The 14,445-nt window shown below is 42.0% G+C and overlaps 1 long non-coding RNA gene across 2 annotated transcripts in view; it reads right to left on the reverse strand.

The window, feature by feature from the left end:
• LOC310913398 overlaps positions 1 to 14,445 on the reverse strand; it is a 63,791-nt gene that overhangs the window by 13,840 nt on the left and 35,506 nt on the right. The window contains exon 3 of one of the 2 annotated variants that reach the window (XR_014590812.1): positions 6,763 to 6,857. The exons of the other annotated variant lie outside the window; for it this stretch is intronic. This is a non-coding gene — a long non-coding RNA (uncharacterized lncRNA). Of the gene's footprint in view, positions 1 to 6,762; positions 6,858 to 14,445 lie in introns of those variants that run through there. 2 annotated transcript variants of the gene reach the window in all.

The following is a 14,445-nucleotide window of genomic DNA, read 5'->3' on the forward strand; positions in this document are numbered from 1 at the left end:
GTTTGTCTTGTATTTTTAATGAGGCTGAAGTTAACATGGGCATGTTTGTTTAGCAACAACATACCCAACTCTTTGCGTGTCAAGGCGCCTTTGTTTGTGTCCCACCATCATCAGCTCTTTCAGAGGATCAGGGAATAAAGCTGGTAGTTAACTTCTGATGTGGACAGAAAATGAAGCATTGAACCTGAATCTCCTCTCATTCATGTTGCTATAAAGTGTGAGTAACTCTAAGTCAGCTGAATTATATCAGAAAGAGGGAAATTGGCCAATGTAATTCACGGTCATGCACAAACAAGATATTTGAGTCTGGTCTAAGGATCAGCTCTTGGTTCTTGAACATTTAGCAGTAAGTCTTCAAGGAGCTACAATGACAGAGTAATTAAAAAAAAAAAGGAAAATAAAAAAGAAAGTGTTCTCCAGATTCCAGAAGGTATTGGAGGGAACAACATCCTTTCTCTCTATTCAATAGCTAATTTCTTCCTAGGAAATTCAGTTTCTGAAAATAAATGAAGTGTTGTATCAAACCAATTGGCAGCACTGCACGAGAGCGGTGGTTTCTGTCTCTGTGTGCTTGTGTGACAGTCTGACCTTGTGGCTGTCTGCTTCAGAATCAGGATGGGGAGTTCAGAGATGGGGTGGCAATTTTGAGCTCTTTCACAGATTTCTGCCCTGTAAGCCTCAGTAACTCATTCTGCTTTGATTTTTCACCTAGGAAAATAGAGTTTTCCATCCCTTTCTTCCTGTCATGGTTCCCCAGGGGCTGGTCAAGGACAGTGATGCTTCCACTGCTATCTAATCTGGCAGCATCCAGGGTAGGAACTACCTACTCTTTGTCTTGCATTATGTCTGGTGTACTGGCTCTTGATCTCACCTGGGGCTTTGGAGCACTGCCTTGAGCCTGATCAATTTTATGTGTTATACAGAGCCTGAGCACCCTCCAGCCCTGGCCAGCAGCACTGGGGAGCCCTCTTGTGTGTTCCAGTGCATGTGTCTGGATGCTGTGTGCTTCTGAAAAATGTTTCTGTGGCAGAAAGACCCTCAGCTTTTCTTTTAAAATATCACTATTAAACCAGTATTTCCGAGATGTGCCTGAGCAGTGGTTATGGGGTGGTTGCTAATATTTGGATGTTACAGTGTTTGTCTGAGAGCTGTCTTCATTCTTCCACAAAAGTAGCTGGATGAATGTCCTGCTTTCTCACTGCACAGCTATCCTTCCATAAAACAGAAAGGGGAAAGAGCCCTGGCAGCTCCATATCTGCTGATGCTTTGCAGCTGCTGAAGACTGTTCTTCCTCAAGTGCTGCCACAGAATCAGGACAGCCTGGGAGATGTGGGGTGTGAGAACAGAGAGTTAAAACTCCTGCACTCCCATGGTGTTCAATAATGTCTCTTTTCTCTCTATATTTATGTCTTTCAAGCATAGCCGAAGGGTTTCTGTTGCTGTGCAGGGCAGTGTCAAGAAGCTGTGTGGTACTGAGGGCACTGAGCAGCCTGCACAGCAGAGAGCTGGGGCAGGGCCTCCAGCTGACTGCTGAGAAATAATAAGAGGAATAATAGATGAGTTTGCTGGACTTGAGGAAGTTTTTAGCCTCTTTTGTGGATAAAGGTTATACAGAGGCTTTCAAAACTTAAAAAATAATTTCAGCTCAAGCAGGGACAGATATGAGATGAAAGCCTCCAATGTGTTTATAGCCAAGGAACCTCATGGAGCTGGAGGAGGGAACTCCAGGGTGCCAGTCCCTTGCCTGGCAGCAGCCCCTACAGAGCCACCATGCCATGTACCAGTGCTATCAGTGTCCTCTGCAGGACTCCAGATGATTTTAGAAATGGTTTTACTTTCAGAAAACATCAATGGTTTTGTGGTTGGTGAGCTTTGCCTTCTATTAGAGCAGGCTTTTGTTCACAGTGCTGTGAAAAGAAACGAGCAAAGATGAGCGTTCTCAGCTGCTTCTGCCCTCCATGTTTTATTTCCTGCTGCTGTTCATTCTGCTCCTCCACAGAGGAAGGTGCTGACTGGTTGCTTTCCTGTCTGGGGAGATGCACACTCATCACCACGATCCTGACCCCGTCCCACAGCAGGGACAGGAATGGGATGTTGGTCTCTGGACTGTGCTCCCACCAGGCCTTGTCAGCAAAGCATGGAGAAGGCCATGCAGGTGCTGATCACCTTGGGATAGAGCAAGGGAGAGTGGCTTTCTGTAGGAGAAGGGAATACATGTGAACTTGTACCTGATAAGTGACAGCTGTGCTGTTTACCCAATACAGCCTTGGCCCTGATGAGTCACAGCTGTATCCAAAAATGATAAGTGTGATAAAATCTAGTGGGTTAGCTGGTGAGGAGAGAATCATGAATGGGAGAATCATGAATAAGAAGCAGGATCCTGGGGAGAATCACAGCTGTGAGGTCAGTCTGGGTCTGCAGTCAGGGCCTGTTGCTGGAACCCGCAGTCACAGTCCGGCCAGGTAAAAGCTGCAGTCAGAGTCTGCACACCAATCCCTGCAGTCACAGTCTAGCCAGATAAAAGCCTGCAGTCAGTCTGCACACCAATCCCTGCAGTCACAGTCTAGCCAGGTAAAAGCCTGCAGTCAGAATCTGCAAACTGATACCTGCAGTCAGAGTTTAGCAGGAAATCTCCAGCAGACAGAGGCTGCAAGGGAAATCTAAAGTAGGAGCTGCTGCAGCCACAGTCAGTGAATGGTTGGAGTCAGGCTGAGCTGTAAAGAGGAATAAACCAGGACCCTTTTCATGCTGTGATAAACAAGAACTCTGTGTCTTGGCTCATTCCTACCCTCTAACAAGAGGGCTAGTGAAACAGCTTTCGACTGAAACAGAGTAGGTTTAGATTAGATTTTAGGAAATAGTTCTTTAGTGTGAGGGTGGTGAAACAGGTTGCCCAGAGAAGCTGTGGCTGCCCCACTCCTGAGAATGTTCAAGGCCACGCTGGAGGGGCTCTGAGCAACCTGATGTAGTGGAAGGGGAACATAGAACTAGTTGATCTTCAAGGTCCCTTTTAACCCAAACCATTCTGTGATTCTATGATTCTCTGATCACATATTTGCACTTATTAACAGAGTAGGTGAAGTAACAAAAACATTTGAATTTGAGGCCACTTTGTCATCTCCCTGAAAATACTTCTCAAAGGTGTGAATAACTCTGTAAACACACAGCAGTGGAAAGCCTGCATTGCAATTTAAACCACTCAGATCTCAACATCAGAGTGAATTAAAGCCAAAATAGCTGTGCTGTTCATTTAATCAAACAAGGTCTATTTCAAGGAAAGCTTTGATTTTTTTTTCTCTATGGTTTTTTCTGCTTTTTGTTTAAATACACACTGACCATATTCTGCCTCTGATTGCTACAGTCTGATGCTCTCTTTGGAAAGACTTTTGATGATTTTGGAAGAATTTCTGTATTTCTACTTCTAATTCTACAACTCAATAAATATTTTAATTTCTGATTCAATTAGGTCTGGCTCTAACCCAACCTGAATGTCTCTAGGCCTCAGGAATGACATTTAATTTTGAAAGCATTTTTCCAGGCTTGGCAAGGTAAGAAAAATGAAGCTCTCTTTAAACATAGGAAGGCAACATGTTGTTTGGTTTTCAGTTTAATATTATTGTTTCCAAGCAGCTTCTCAAGGAGTGGCTTTGCTCTTGTACAACAAAAGCATTCCTGCTTCTAGGCATAGTAAAGCTTTGCAGGAATAAAGCAAGAAATGCTATTTACAGGGAACAGGAAGTGCCCAGACCCTATACAGAATTTATGTGCATAATTTACTGAAATAATGTGAGTTTTTCAAGGTGGTCATTTTTCACAATCTCAGCAGTCCATCAAGGCATAGAAAGAGCAGAAAGGCTCAGTAAAAACAAAATGAAAAAAAGAGAGAAATTAAAACAGACTGAAAGATGAAGAAAAATTATATAAGGCAGAAATGACACACTACATTCATTGTCTTGGAATGCCCTTTTAACCCCTGTGCCTGGTTTGTTTGGTACCTGCCCCAGAGTTAACTGCATTCATCATCAGTGGCATTTGGCTGGTCATGGTTATTCTGGCTTTTCCTCCATTACTGTACATAAAATAGACACTTTACTTTGTCTCCTGCTGCTCATTACCTGATTTGATGTGGTCATTTATGAACATTTCTCTCGTTTGTTCTTTTCTTTGAAGATAAAATATAATGCTTGTCAATGTGGCAGCTAGAACAGTAAGCACCCAATTATGCAATTTTATGTCTTTAAGTGACACCATTCTGAGGAATGTGGCTAGATAGCACAGCCAGTGTTACAGTCTGTGATAATTTAATGTTGATATGATCTGTAGAATGAATGATCTGCTGAAGCCTGGCTCAGGAAGGTTCCTTCCCAGCCTGCAGAACTCATCCTTCTCCTTGCTTGTGCTGCACCACTCTGAGTCAATATAAGTAATTTTCTCATGCTAAAAACCAGGTTGTGTCAGCATCCTGATGGGATGTGGTGCACATTTCCTAGGTGTGTACCAAAAAATTATTTGATGGAGAGTTTTATTCTGGAAGAGTAGAGGACAGGCTGTTGAAATATTTTTAGATGCTTAAACAGGGAGACTGCTTGGGGGATTTTTGAGCCCTTCCTAGGATCTGTGATAACGTGGTCCAACACCTTCAGAAGTCTGATTGTGTTGTTTTTTTCCCTGAGTCTCAGAGAGCCCCTTGGGGTTAGCACAGAAATCATTCTTTATCACACTGGGAGTTTTCTGCTACCTGCCAAACAAGCAAGTCAGCTTTGAGCAGAAGTCAGTGTCTGTTGGGTTGGAGGAGCCTGAGATTGTTACTCAGGGAAAAGTTTGTCATAATTCAGTATTTTGCTGCCAACATAAACCCAGAAATGTGATTTCATGGACTTTATTTCATGAAGTAGACAATGCAAATAGTATTTAAAAAAAAGTGATACTGCCAAACTTGCAGATGGGAGCATGTGGGAGTCCATGGAGCCCACATGGCCAGAAATCCTGGTCAAAACCTCTGCCAGGGAGAGGGAGACCCACTGCAGACATGGGTGACTCTTTTCCCATGCTTAGCCCTGTTTTCTGGCCACCACTGGTGCCAAATAGTGCTTTGAGAGTCACCTGGGGTGCTTTGTTAAAGTGCACTGAAGGCCACCACAAGAGGCTGCAGTGAGATCTGATCTTACCTGGTGGCACAGGTGACAGCCAGAGTTAGGTCCTGTTTGCCAGTGCTGTTCCATCTATTTCCCCATTCACCACCACCACAATCTGTGCTGACAACGCTTCCTCTTGTGGTGCTTCAGCACTTGACAGTGAAGTGGCATTTCATTAACTCCATTCCTTTTCATAACACTCTCCTCAGTGACACTGACATGCTCTAGAGCTACTGCAGAACTATTTTAACTAAGTTACTTTAGGTAATTTACTCTGCTAATCATCTGCAGGTACTTTCTATTATTTAAATGTGCATGGTTTAATGGATGACAGCAGGCAATAAATTTTGCCTTGCTTCTGGTACCAAAACAGCCACCTAAGAATTCACTCTCTCCTTCAGCTGCCACTGCAGTGCTGAAATGCACACAGAGAAATCCGATCACTGCAACTCATCCTGTTGCCATAAAATGTAACTTTTTCAATCCATTTCTCAGCAAATCACTATTAATTACCTGAAACAGGCAATATTTGTGAACATTGCATAGAAAATATAGTAAGATGTATCAAATTCTGGACATTAAAATATTTTTGAGACTATTATTTTTTGTAAATACTACCAGCTTAATGAGAGTAAATGGGTTTACTTAGTTGCATAATCCCAATGCCAATAGTCTCTCTCCCAGAGAGCAATCTTCTCTAAGTGGGCAGGATTAGTGCAGAGTGTTATTTTTCCAGTAGTATCAGTGTGGTACCTTTAAATTTGATGGACCATGAAGAAAGACAGTTAGCCTTTGTATAACAATAGATCAGTGACACAAATTGGGGCATGTTAGTGATGGGCAGGGGTTTTAACATTCCCAGCTAGTGAGCAGGGTGAGTGCTGTGAGACAAAAATCTGCCCAGCTGTGTGTGTGACCACAAGTGTTTCTGGAGTTCAACTCTATGAAAAAGAATATATTTCTAGTGCCTAAAATTCCTATTCTAATGGAGTAACTTTGGAAAAACTGTTTTTTTTAATCAAAGGTAAGAACAAAGACATGCAAATATGCAAGTTTGATAATGCACATAGCTCCCTAGGTAGAACATCTTTTCTCTGCAGAAAAAAAAGGGCTTTTAATTGGAGTAAAGCCTTCAAGAGGAATGTTTCTACACAAATGGGGGGTGAGAAGAGGCTATTTTATTCCATTTAAAACTCTTTTCTAAGAATGGATTGTGATAAAGACAGGAAACTGGCACTGGCATTATGAGTAAGATTATTTGTTCCTTGCTGATGGCCATTAACATTGTCAGCAATTTACATACAGAAAGAGCTCAGCTGCCTCCCCTGCTGAGATTACAACCTGAATCCATCATTGACAGCACACCTCAGACACCTCACAGTAAATCCAAAACCACAGTAGATAAACTTTCAAAGAGTTAAGGGCTTTAGTTAGGATTTTATCTGCAGCAGGAGTTAGCCTTTTTAACAAGACCAGGTGTCTTTTAGTGTAAACAAAGGGACTTGAATCCAGACTATTAGAGGCAATACCTCAGACACAGCCTCCAAGTGGACTTGTTTTCCCTCCTGCAGACAGCTCAAACCAGATAAAGGAATGAAACAACCCAAAAAACCCCAGAAATTACCGACAGCAGAAGTCTGACAAGGCTGCAGTCTCAGCTTGGGAATTCAAATCAGCTCTTGTTTTCGCTTAATTAGTTGAACATTCATGGCTGGAAATTACCTAGAATGGGATGAAAAATGCTGAGGGATGGGATGCAAACACAAATTTACCTTCTTCCTCCTGGGTTAGTGACCCTGTGAAGGCTTTGCCTGCCCTTCTGGGGAGGAGATGAGCATGTTGGCTGGGTGAGCAGCTGTGTCTGTGTGACCTGGGGCTGAGGCTGGGGACACACAGCACCCACTCACCCTCCTGATAGGGGCTGGAGGAACAGGTTGTAGCCATGGATGGACACAGACCCTGGATGGACCCTTGCACCCCACCTGTCCAAAGGCTCTTTGTTCTCCTAAACTTCATTGCAATTATTATTGGCCCAACTCCTCACTCCCACCACTCAAGCTCTGCATGACAGATATGGACCATTATGCCCCAGGTAAGGACTTCAGTCCTCTGTCCCTGTCTGTCAACAGTGCACAGGGTGTCAATGGTCTGTTCTTATTGCTTTGCTACCCTTGCTTATCTTATGGCATTTCTACCAACTATTGCCCTTTTTATTTCCTATCTCTTCTTCAATTCAATTTCAATTTTTAATCCCCCTCAAGGAATGGCCTACTTAACCTATGGGTCACCTACTCTGTGTAGCATTTCTGTTGTACCATCATGACATCCACATATAAAGCCAACCTCACCTGTAAATGCCTGTCTGTAAGTCTGAAACATTTTTTGGGGGGATATTATTTAGGTTATAGTATATTTCACTGTTTAAAATTTTCCTTTTATTAACAGGCCTTCATAAAGACAGGAAAATGTCTTTGGTACGCATCCATCCACTTTTCTAACACAGTGTTGGAGCTGCCTTTTCATAATTATTTCAAAATAGGCATGAGCTCAGGAAAACGAATATTTTTTCATCTCAGATCATCTTTTATTGTGGAAACCAGCTGGCCTTTGCAGCATCGTATCAGTTGTACCTTCATAAAACTCTGCAGCCTCTCTGGAGAGTCTTGAACGTGTAATCCATTTTTCATGGCATAAACAGATAATCAAAACAAATTAGGCACACAGATAACTTAAATTCTTATAGAAGATGTGACCTTATTTCTAAAAAACCCCCTCCAAATAGTCAGAATGACATCTTCAAACTTAATAGAAGCAAGATAACTAAGTCTGGATTTTCCCAAGAATTGCATGTCCCAGATGAGTAGCATTTTCCTATCTGCAAGTTCAAGCACATAAATGCTTTCTGAAATCTCTCTTGGCCTCTCTCCCTGCCCAAGCAATGTTCAGGCTTTTAAGTTTTGTGTTTAGCACCTAAATCTGAAATGCCTGGTTTCTGAGTGCAGCTGTGCTGGTACAACAGCCACTGCCAGCACTCCAGGAGAAAAGCTTCCACTGAAATACTTGGGCTTGGCTTTTCGGAGCTGTCTTTAAGTGCATTTATCCCAGTGTTTATCCAAATGGAGACTCTGGTCTTGGCTGTTTCCTACCACGAGGAGGAATTTCTCTAGGCTGCAGAGGCAGCTTTTGCTCCCCAGGGACAGGCCTGTCACAGGAGCATCTTGCCCATGCCAGTAGCTCGTGGAGGCTCTGGTGTCCTCCAGGCAGTTCTCAGGTGTCAGCACATGCAGGGATTTCCTATGGCAAGTTCTTGGAGTGTGAAGGAGCCCCTGGCATTGCAAACAGCTTTTTGCTCTTGTTCAGCAATGCCTTCTGGTGGAAAGGTCATGTGGAGACATTAGAAAGTGGAGAAGACAGCCTTGAAGGCTGACCTTGCCCCTCTGCCCTCAGCACTGGCTCTGTCTGGGCTGCTTGCAGGAAGACAATGCTGAATTCCTTCAGTTTTCATGGGTTTGAAGGATTGGCTTTAAACAGAAGAGCTGAAAATTTTCATACTGAAAATGGTAGTGGGCATTGTGTTGAGAAAGATGTCTGGCAGCAGTGGGGCAAGGTGCAGGAAATGTCTGTGGTATAAGATCTCCCATCCCCTTTACTTTGTTTTGCAAGATGAGACAAAATGGGAGTGGGATTGAGATAACCACTTCATTGCTTAATTACTACAAGTTAATAAAGAAAAGACAATGAAAGTATACAACTACTTTCTGCAGATCTTGCTGACTCTCATTGATAACTTGGTATTTATTGCCCCAACATCAGCAAATGCATAATTCTGCAACCACTGGCCAGGTATGGGGGGTTGATGACTTTAACATTTTCAGATATATTGCAGAAGTCCTATGCCCATCCTATGGTTTTACTTCCATGGCCATGGATACAGCTTTGTGCAGTGGAGGCTGTGTACCGTGTGATGGAAGCAGTTACACATCAAAGGCAATCCTCACTGCTCTCCAGAGCAAAGCTGAAGTGCTGTGTGCTCCCAGCCCAGAGCCCTTTCTTTACAGCCTTTCTTTACAGCCTACAGGTCAGAAGCAAACCAGCTGGTGTTTCCAGTGCTGGCCCAAACTGTGACATTAACTTGTGAACTGCTGGTTCCTGCTTCAGCTGTAACAGCACAGAGGATTTCAAAGCAACAGTGAAGTTATTTGAAAAGTGAAGTATAAAATGGGCAGCAAACCACAAAGGGGGACAATCACTTGGAAGCTTACCCGTGCCCTGCTCCTGGCTATGTTTGGAGTCACTTTCTTGTCAGCTGTTTTGAAGGGCTCAGTATGTGATTATTGCAGCCTGCCCACGGCAGCACAGGATATAAATGTTATAGATGAGTTTGTGGCATTTTCCTCAGCTCTGCTGTGTGTTTGGTGGCTTCTGGTGGCAGTGCTGTGGGTATTAAAAAGAATTGGCATGTGCCCAGCAGCTGCTGCTCTCCTGTACAGCAAACTAACAACTCCTTAGCATTTGCAAGCTCACAAGCAGCACTTGGTTTGGGAAATGCAATAAAAGAAATACTCTAACATGCACAGTCTGTTGTTCCCTTGACTTCAAAAGGAGCTGGAAGTTCAGTTCAGCCATGCACAACTCTGCTCTACTTCCACGTCACTCCTGAAAAAGCAAGGCAAGTATCATGCCAGTGGGAGTGTATCTCTTTGGAGACAGCAAGTAGAAGGGATGAAAGCCAGGACCTGACAGTTGTACAGGGCAGACAAGGCTATAACACTGCCTTCAGTTTGACTTTTCGAGGTTCAAGTATTTCTGAGGATTGATCAGCCTGGTGTGTGCAGGAAAAAAATGTGATTCATTCACTGTTAGCTAATTTATTGCTGGAAACTAATTACAGTGCATTTTTAAAGTCTTCTGTAATATGATAGGCTTCTATCATAGGCTTCTATGATAGGCTTCTAGTTGAGTAAAAGAGCTGAAGCAGTCTGGTGAAAGATGGAGTACGATTCTGCATTGCTTTTCTTTTCTCTGAGCAAAGCATGGGTGGCAGTTGTTCACAAATCTGCATTACTTCTAATGACATGGCAATTTTCACACTGGGGAAGAATAATTCAAGTAGTTGCATATTAAGAACCCCACTTTTATAAGCATCCTAATCCCCTTTTCCCCCCCAAATTTCACATTTTGAAACGCAGGTCCCAGGTTTTGCTTTTAGTGGCTGCCTGGACTGGCATTCCTACAACTCAGACTCTTTTTAGGATACAAAGTATAACTCAGAATCTGCTGTACTTTCTAAAAGTCACTTGACTCAACTTCTTATTTAACATACACTTCACACACTGTAGAGCTTAAATTCACTTTCCTTTCCAAGCCTGTTTCAGTGAGCAGAGAAATGAACAGTAGGATTGTGTTGAATTTAGCTCAGCATTTTTCCTCAGGCTGGCTCTATCTCCCTGACTTCTCCCAGAAAGGGCTGTGCTATGCATTACCTTGCTGTGGACAGCTACACTGGTCTGCCTTAAATCTGGGAAGGCTCAGTGAGCTGGAAGAAAATACTTAATATTCCTTGATATCAGCACATGCCAAAGGGGTCATTTTTTTTTCTCCAGCCAAACTCTGTCTCGTATATTCTCTGATGTATCACAGAAATATGGCAGTTAATTTACAGGTTTTTATCTTGGCTGAAGGCCTCTTAAAAATGACACTCTTATCTGTTATCCATCAAAGAGTGTCAAAGGCCAGGTCCAAAGTAAGCAGATTTCTAGGGTTTGCCTTCTTTCTGTCCAGAAGTGATCCAGGGCTTGAGGACATGCCAGACAATACATAAGTTTTCAAAATTGTACTGTTTTTTGTAAATGCATACAGACAAATAGAATGCGAATACGATGTGTATATTTGATGTACTTGCTACATAAACAAATATGAAAAATCTAGATATGAAAGCATTTAATTTTTCCTTTTTTTTGCTATAAAGAAATGCAGTCTTACAATTCTTCTGAATATGTATTTATTTTTATCATTGTGCTGGAGAACACAATTTTTTTCCACTATATATTTTTCTCCTAATAGAAGCAGATTTTTTTTTTTAATTTGTCCAGCCATTGTCTGGTACAGTAATATGACTCATCCCCCAAATCCTGGGATATAGAGTAAATCATCTGCAATCCACATTTACAGCCATTCATTCTCAATAACGTAGTTCCAAGGAGAGCTAATCCTTTATATTTTTTTTCAGGAGAAAGTGAGTGTTTTCCTTTGGAAATATCTTCACTGGTCATTGAATGCCTTTCCTGTTCGCTTTTGAGAGAACACAATTAAATATCTGATTAAATCTGTCAGCACACTCAAGAGAGCAGGAAGTCATGGCTGGGCAGAAATACGTTTCTACAGCAGCAACAACTCATTTACTCCAGGGATCCATCAGCCACACACTGCTGCTATAACAATGAACCCAAACAAATGTTGAATGATATTTTAAATATGCTTTAATTGATGGTATTTTACTTTTCCTCAAAAGGAAAAAAATAATGTTTGCCAGCTGGGATAGTTGGGATGCTTTCCTCTGTCTGTGGGGTTGGCTTTGGTTAGACTGCTCAAGGAACAGTTTGCTGGCCTGGACAAATGCTCACTCCTGGCTTTTGCCTGCATCCCACCCAGCTGTGAGCCCTCAGCACACCCTTCAGTGGTGGTGATGGACGTTCAGGGATTGTGCCATGGGATCCCGTGTGCTGCACAGCTCCCTTTGCTCTGCACCAGGACTGGGACTGAGCTGAAGGGAGTGGGCTGGTCCTGGCTGACTCCCTTGGTGTCCACACCAGTCAGTTTGTCCCATCCCTTCCTTCCCAGGCCAGCAGCAACCAGAATTCAGCCATATTAAACTGATATCAACCTGTTGGAGCAAGTCCAGAGAAGGCCACCAAGTTGATTTAAGGGAGGAGCACCTGTCCTAACAGGAGAGGCTGAGAGAACTGGGATAGTTCAGCCTGGAGAAGAGAAGGCTTTGGGGTGATCTGACTGTGGCCTCCTGTACATAAAGGGAGATGACAAGAAAGATGGAGAGACTCTTTACAGGAGCATGCAGTGACAGAACAAGGAGGAACAGCAAAAATCCATTAATTTTCTGGTGATGCTGAAGAAAGGAGGCAATAAATCTACAGAGTGACTTTTTAACTAAGTGATTTGGAACTTGTATCAAACCATTACTGACTCTAATATCTATAGATAATGTTATTTTTGAGTTGTTTTGGATATGTCTATCTTAAATATCTTCATTATTTGCTTTAGTTTTAGCTGTTTTGGGTGGTTTGCAAAACACATAGACAATTTTTTCTTTATCTACATTATGTGATGCATTTATGTACTACCATAATATTATAAGGTTTGTTAAAGTTGTAAAATATAAATGTCAGTTACATAACCCAAAGGGTAAAACACCAAGTAGTTGGAAGTCTTCATTTAAATATTCAATTCTCTCACATTTAGATTTATTTAAGTTTTGAAAGAATGTTCTATTTTGATGATATTTGTGACCTCTGTACGTTGAAACCCATTGTAAGCTTATTGCCTTACCACCCTTTACCACAGTGGTGAGTGCATTTTTGGTATTGCTGGATATTTGTGTATTTGTTATCCTTAAAGCATATTTAGGTTTAAATCAAACTGGATGTGGGTTTGAGGTCTCAGCAGTGTGTGACAAGGAGTAATTGGCCCATAGCAAGGTACATTTTTGAAGTGCTGATCATCCCCGTGGTTTGTTAAGCACTCCTCAGACAAATATGCAGACACTGAACAGATTCCTGCATCTTCCTCAGACAAATGTTGCAGCTGTTTGGAAACACACAGCAGCTGTATGTGATCCTTGAGAAAGGGAAGTGCAAGATACCTTTTCTTTTGACTTTTCAGGGCATTTAGGGCAGGCTACATTAAATTTTGCATGTTGTACAGTCATAATTTCTAATCTTCCCTATCCAAAAATTCTTGTAGCCTTTGTTGACAGGAAAGTCAGCAGCCTTTGCTCATTTCAGAGGCTTCAACGTGAGCAACCTCTAGGCTTTCTTGCTGTAGTGATGGTAAAGAATTGGCCATCCCCTCTAGTCCTTAGATGGTTCACCCACATCAGATCTTAACTGAGGGAGTATGAAGCTCACATAAAAACTCCTACACCTGTTGGAATGCTTAAATTCCTGTCGAAAATGGAGTGTCTGGGCATTGTAATTTCTCCTGTAGACTGGACATGTTATTGCTGAAGTCCAGAGAGTTGCCTGCTGATCAGGTATTTTCCCCCACCTCTCACCTTGAGAGGTCCTACCAGCTCATGTATCATTGTATCTTTCAACACAGGTGCATAAGTATTTATTATTCAGAAAAGTGCAGCAGCTTCAAGAGAAAAGTGTTTCCTTACAGGTAATCTTGTGATTCCCATTCTTTTGCAGTGCTCCACTTTTCTCAGTATAGTCAGATTAGTCCTCCACAAGCCATAGTAAGGAGTTTCAGCACCCAAGCTCTTGGACAAATTCACAAGCTGAAGTAATTCCCTTGGGAAATAGGAGATAACAGTACAAACATCCAACCTTTTATGGATCTAGAGCCTCTTTCTTTCACATTATTTTCATCTTTCTGGTATCAAAGACAAACTGTGTTATGAGCAACAAGCTGTTATGCTTGAGTAAATGAAGCAGAGTGGATTTTGATAAGAGTTAATTATTTTAGGGAGACAAATGTGCAACATCATCAGCTTTAGATAGTTCAAGAGACAAGGGAATTAGCAGGATGCCTTATGAGGTGAATTAATGTACCCATCAGAAATTATTTTTTGCCTTTATTATAGTGTGTGTGTGCAGATTTTCAGGGCTTTGATGATATCTAGATCTATTAATCAAATCTAAATTCACTCAAGGTGAGAAGAAGGGGAAAAGCGAAAGCCATTTCTGACTTGATATTAGTCACAAGTTTAGTGCTAAGGTCTGGTAATTATTTGAGTAGGACCTCCTTTTGCTAGCTAGTCAGGAGACATTGAATTTTATTAAATGGGATTACTGGGTCATGACATCCACTGTATTGTGAATAGCACTTGATCAAGGAGAATACAATGAAATAACCTTCAGACAAGGTTGTCAACACACAAAGACAGTTTAAATGAAAAGCACTTTACTATGAAGCAAATCCAGCAAACTTCAGGAAAAAATTCCTTTGTCTGTAAAAGAAAGGTACTTAACTGCAGACTCACAGATCAAGTTCAGAACTCAGAAAGGGCTTCCATTTTGTGTACATCAAATAGCTACTCCACATGGGCTCAATGCAGTGAACAGTCTGGGGG

The sequence above is a fragment of the Zosterops lateralis genome (assembly GCF_965231275.1).
Source record: "Zosterops lateralis genome assembly, chromosome: 10".
In the NCBI taxonomy this organism is placed as follows: domain Eukaryota; kingdom Metazoa; phylum Chordata; class Aves; order Passeriformes; family Zosteropidae; genus Zosterops; species Zosterops lateralis.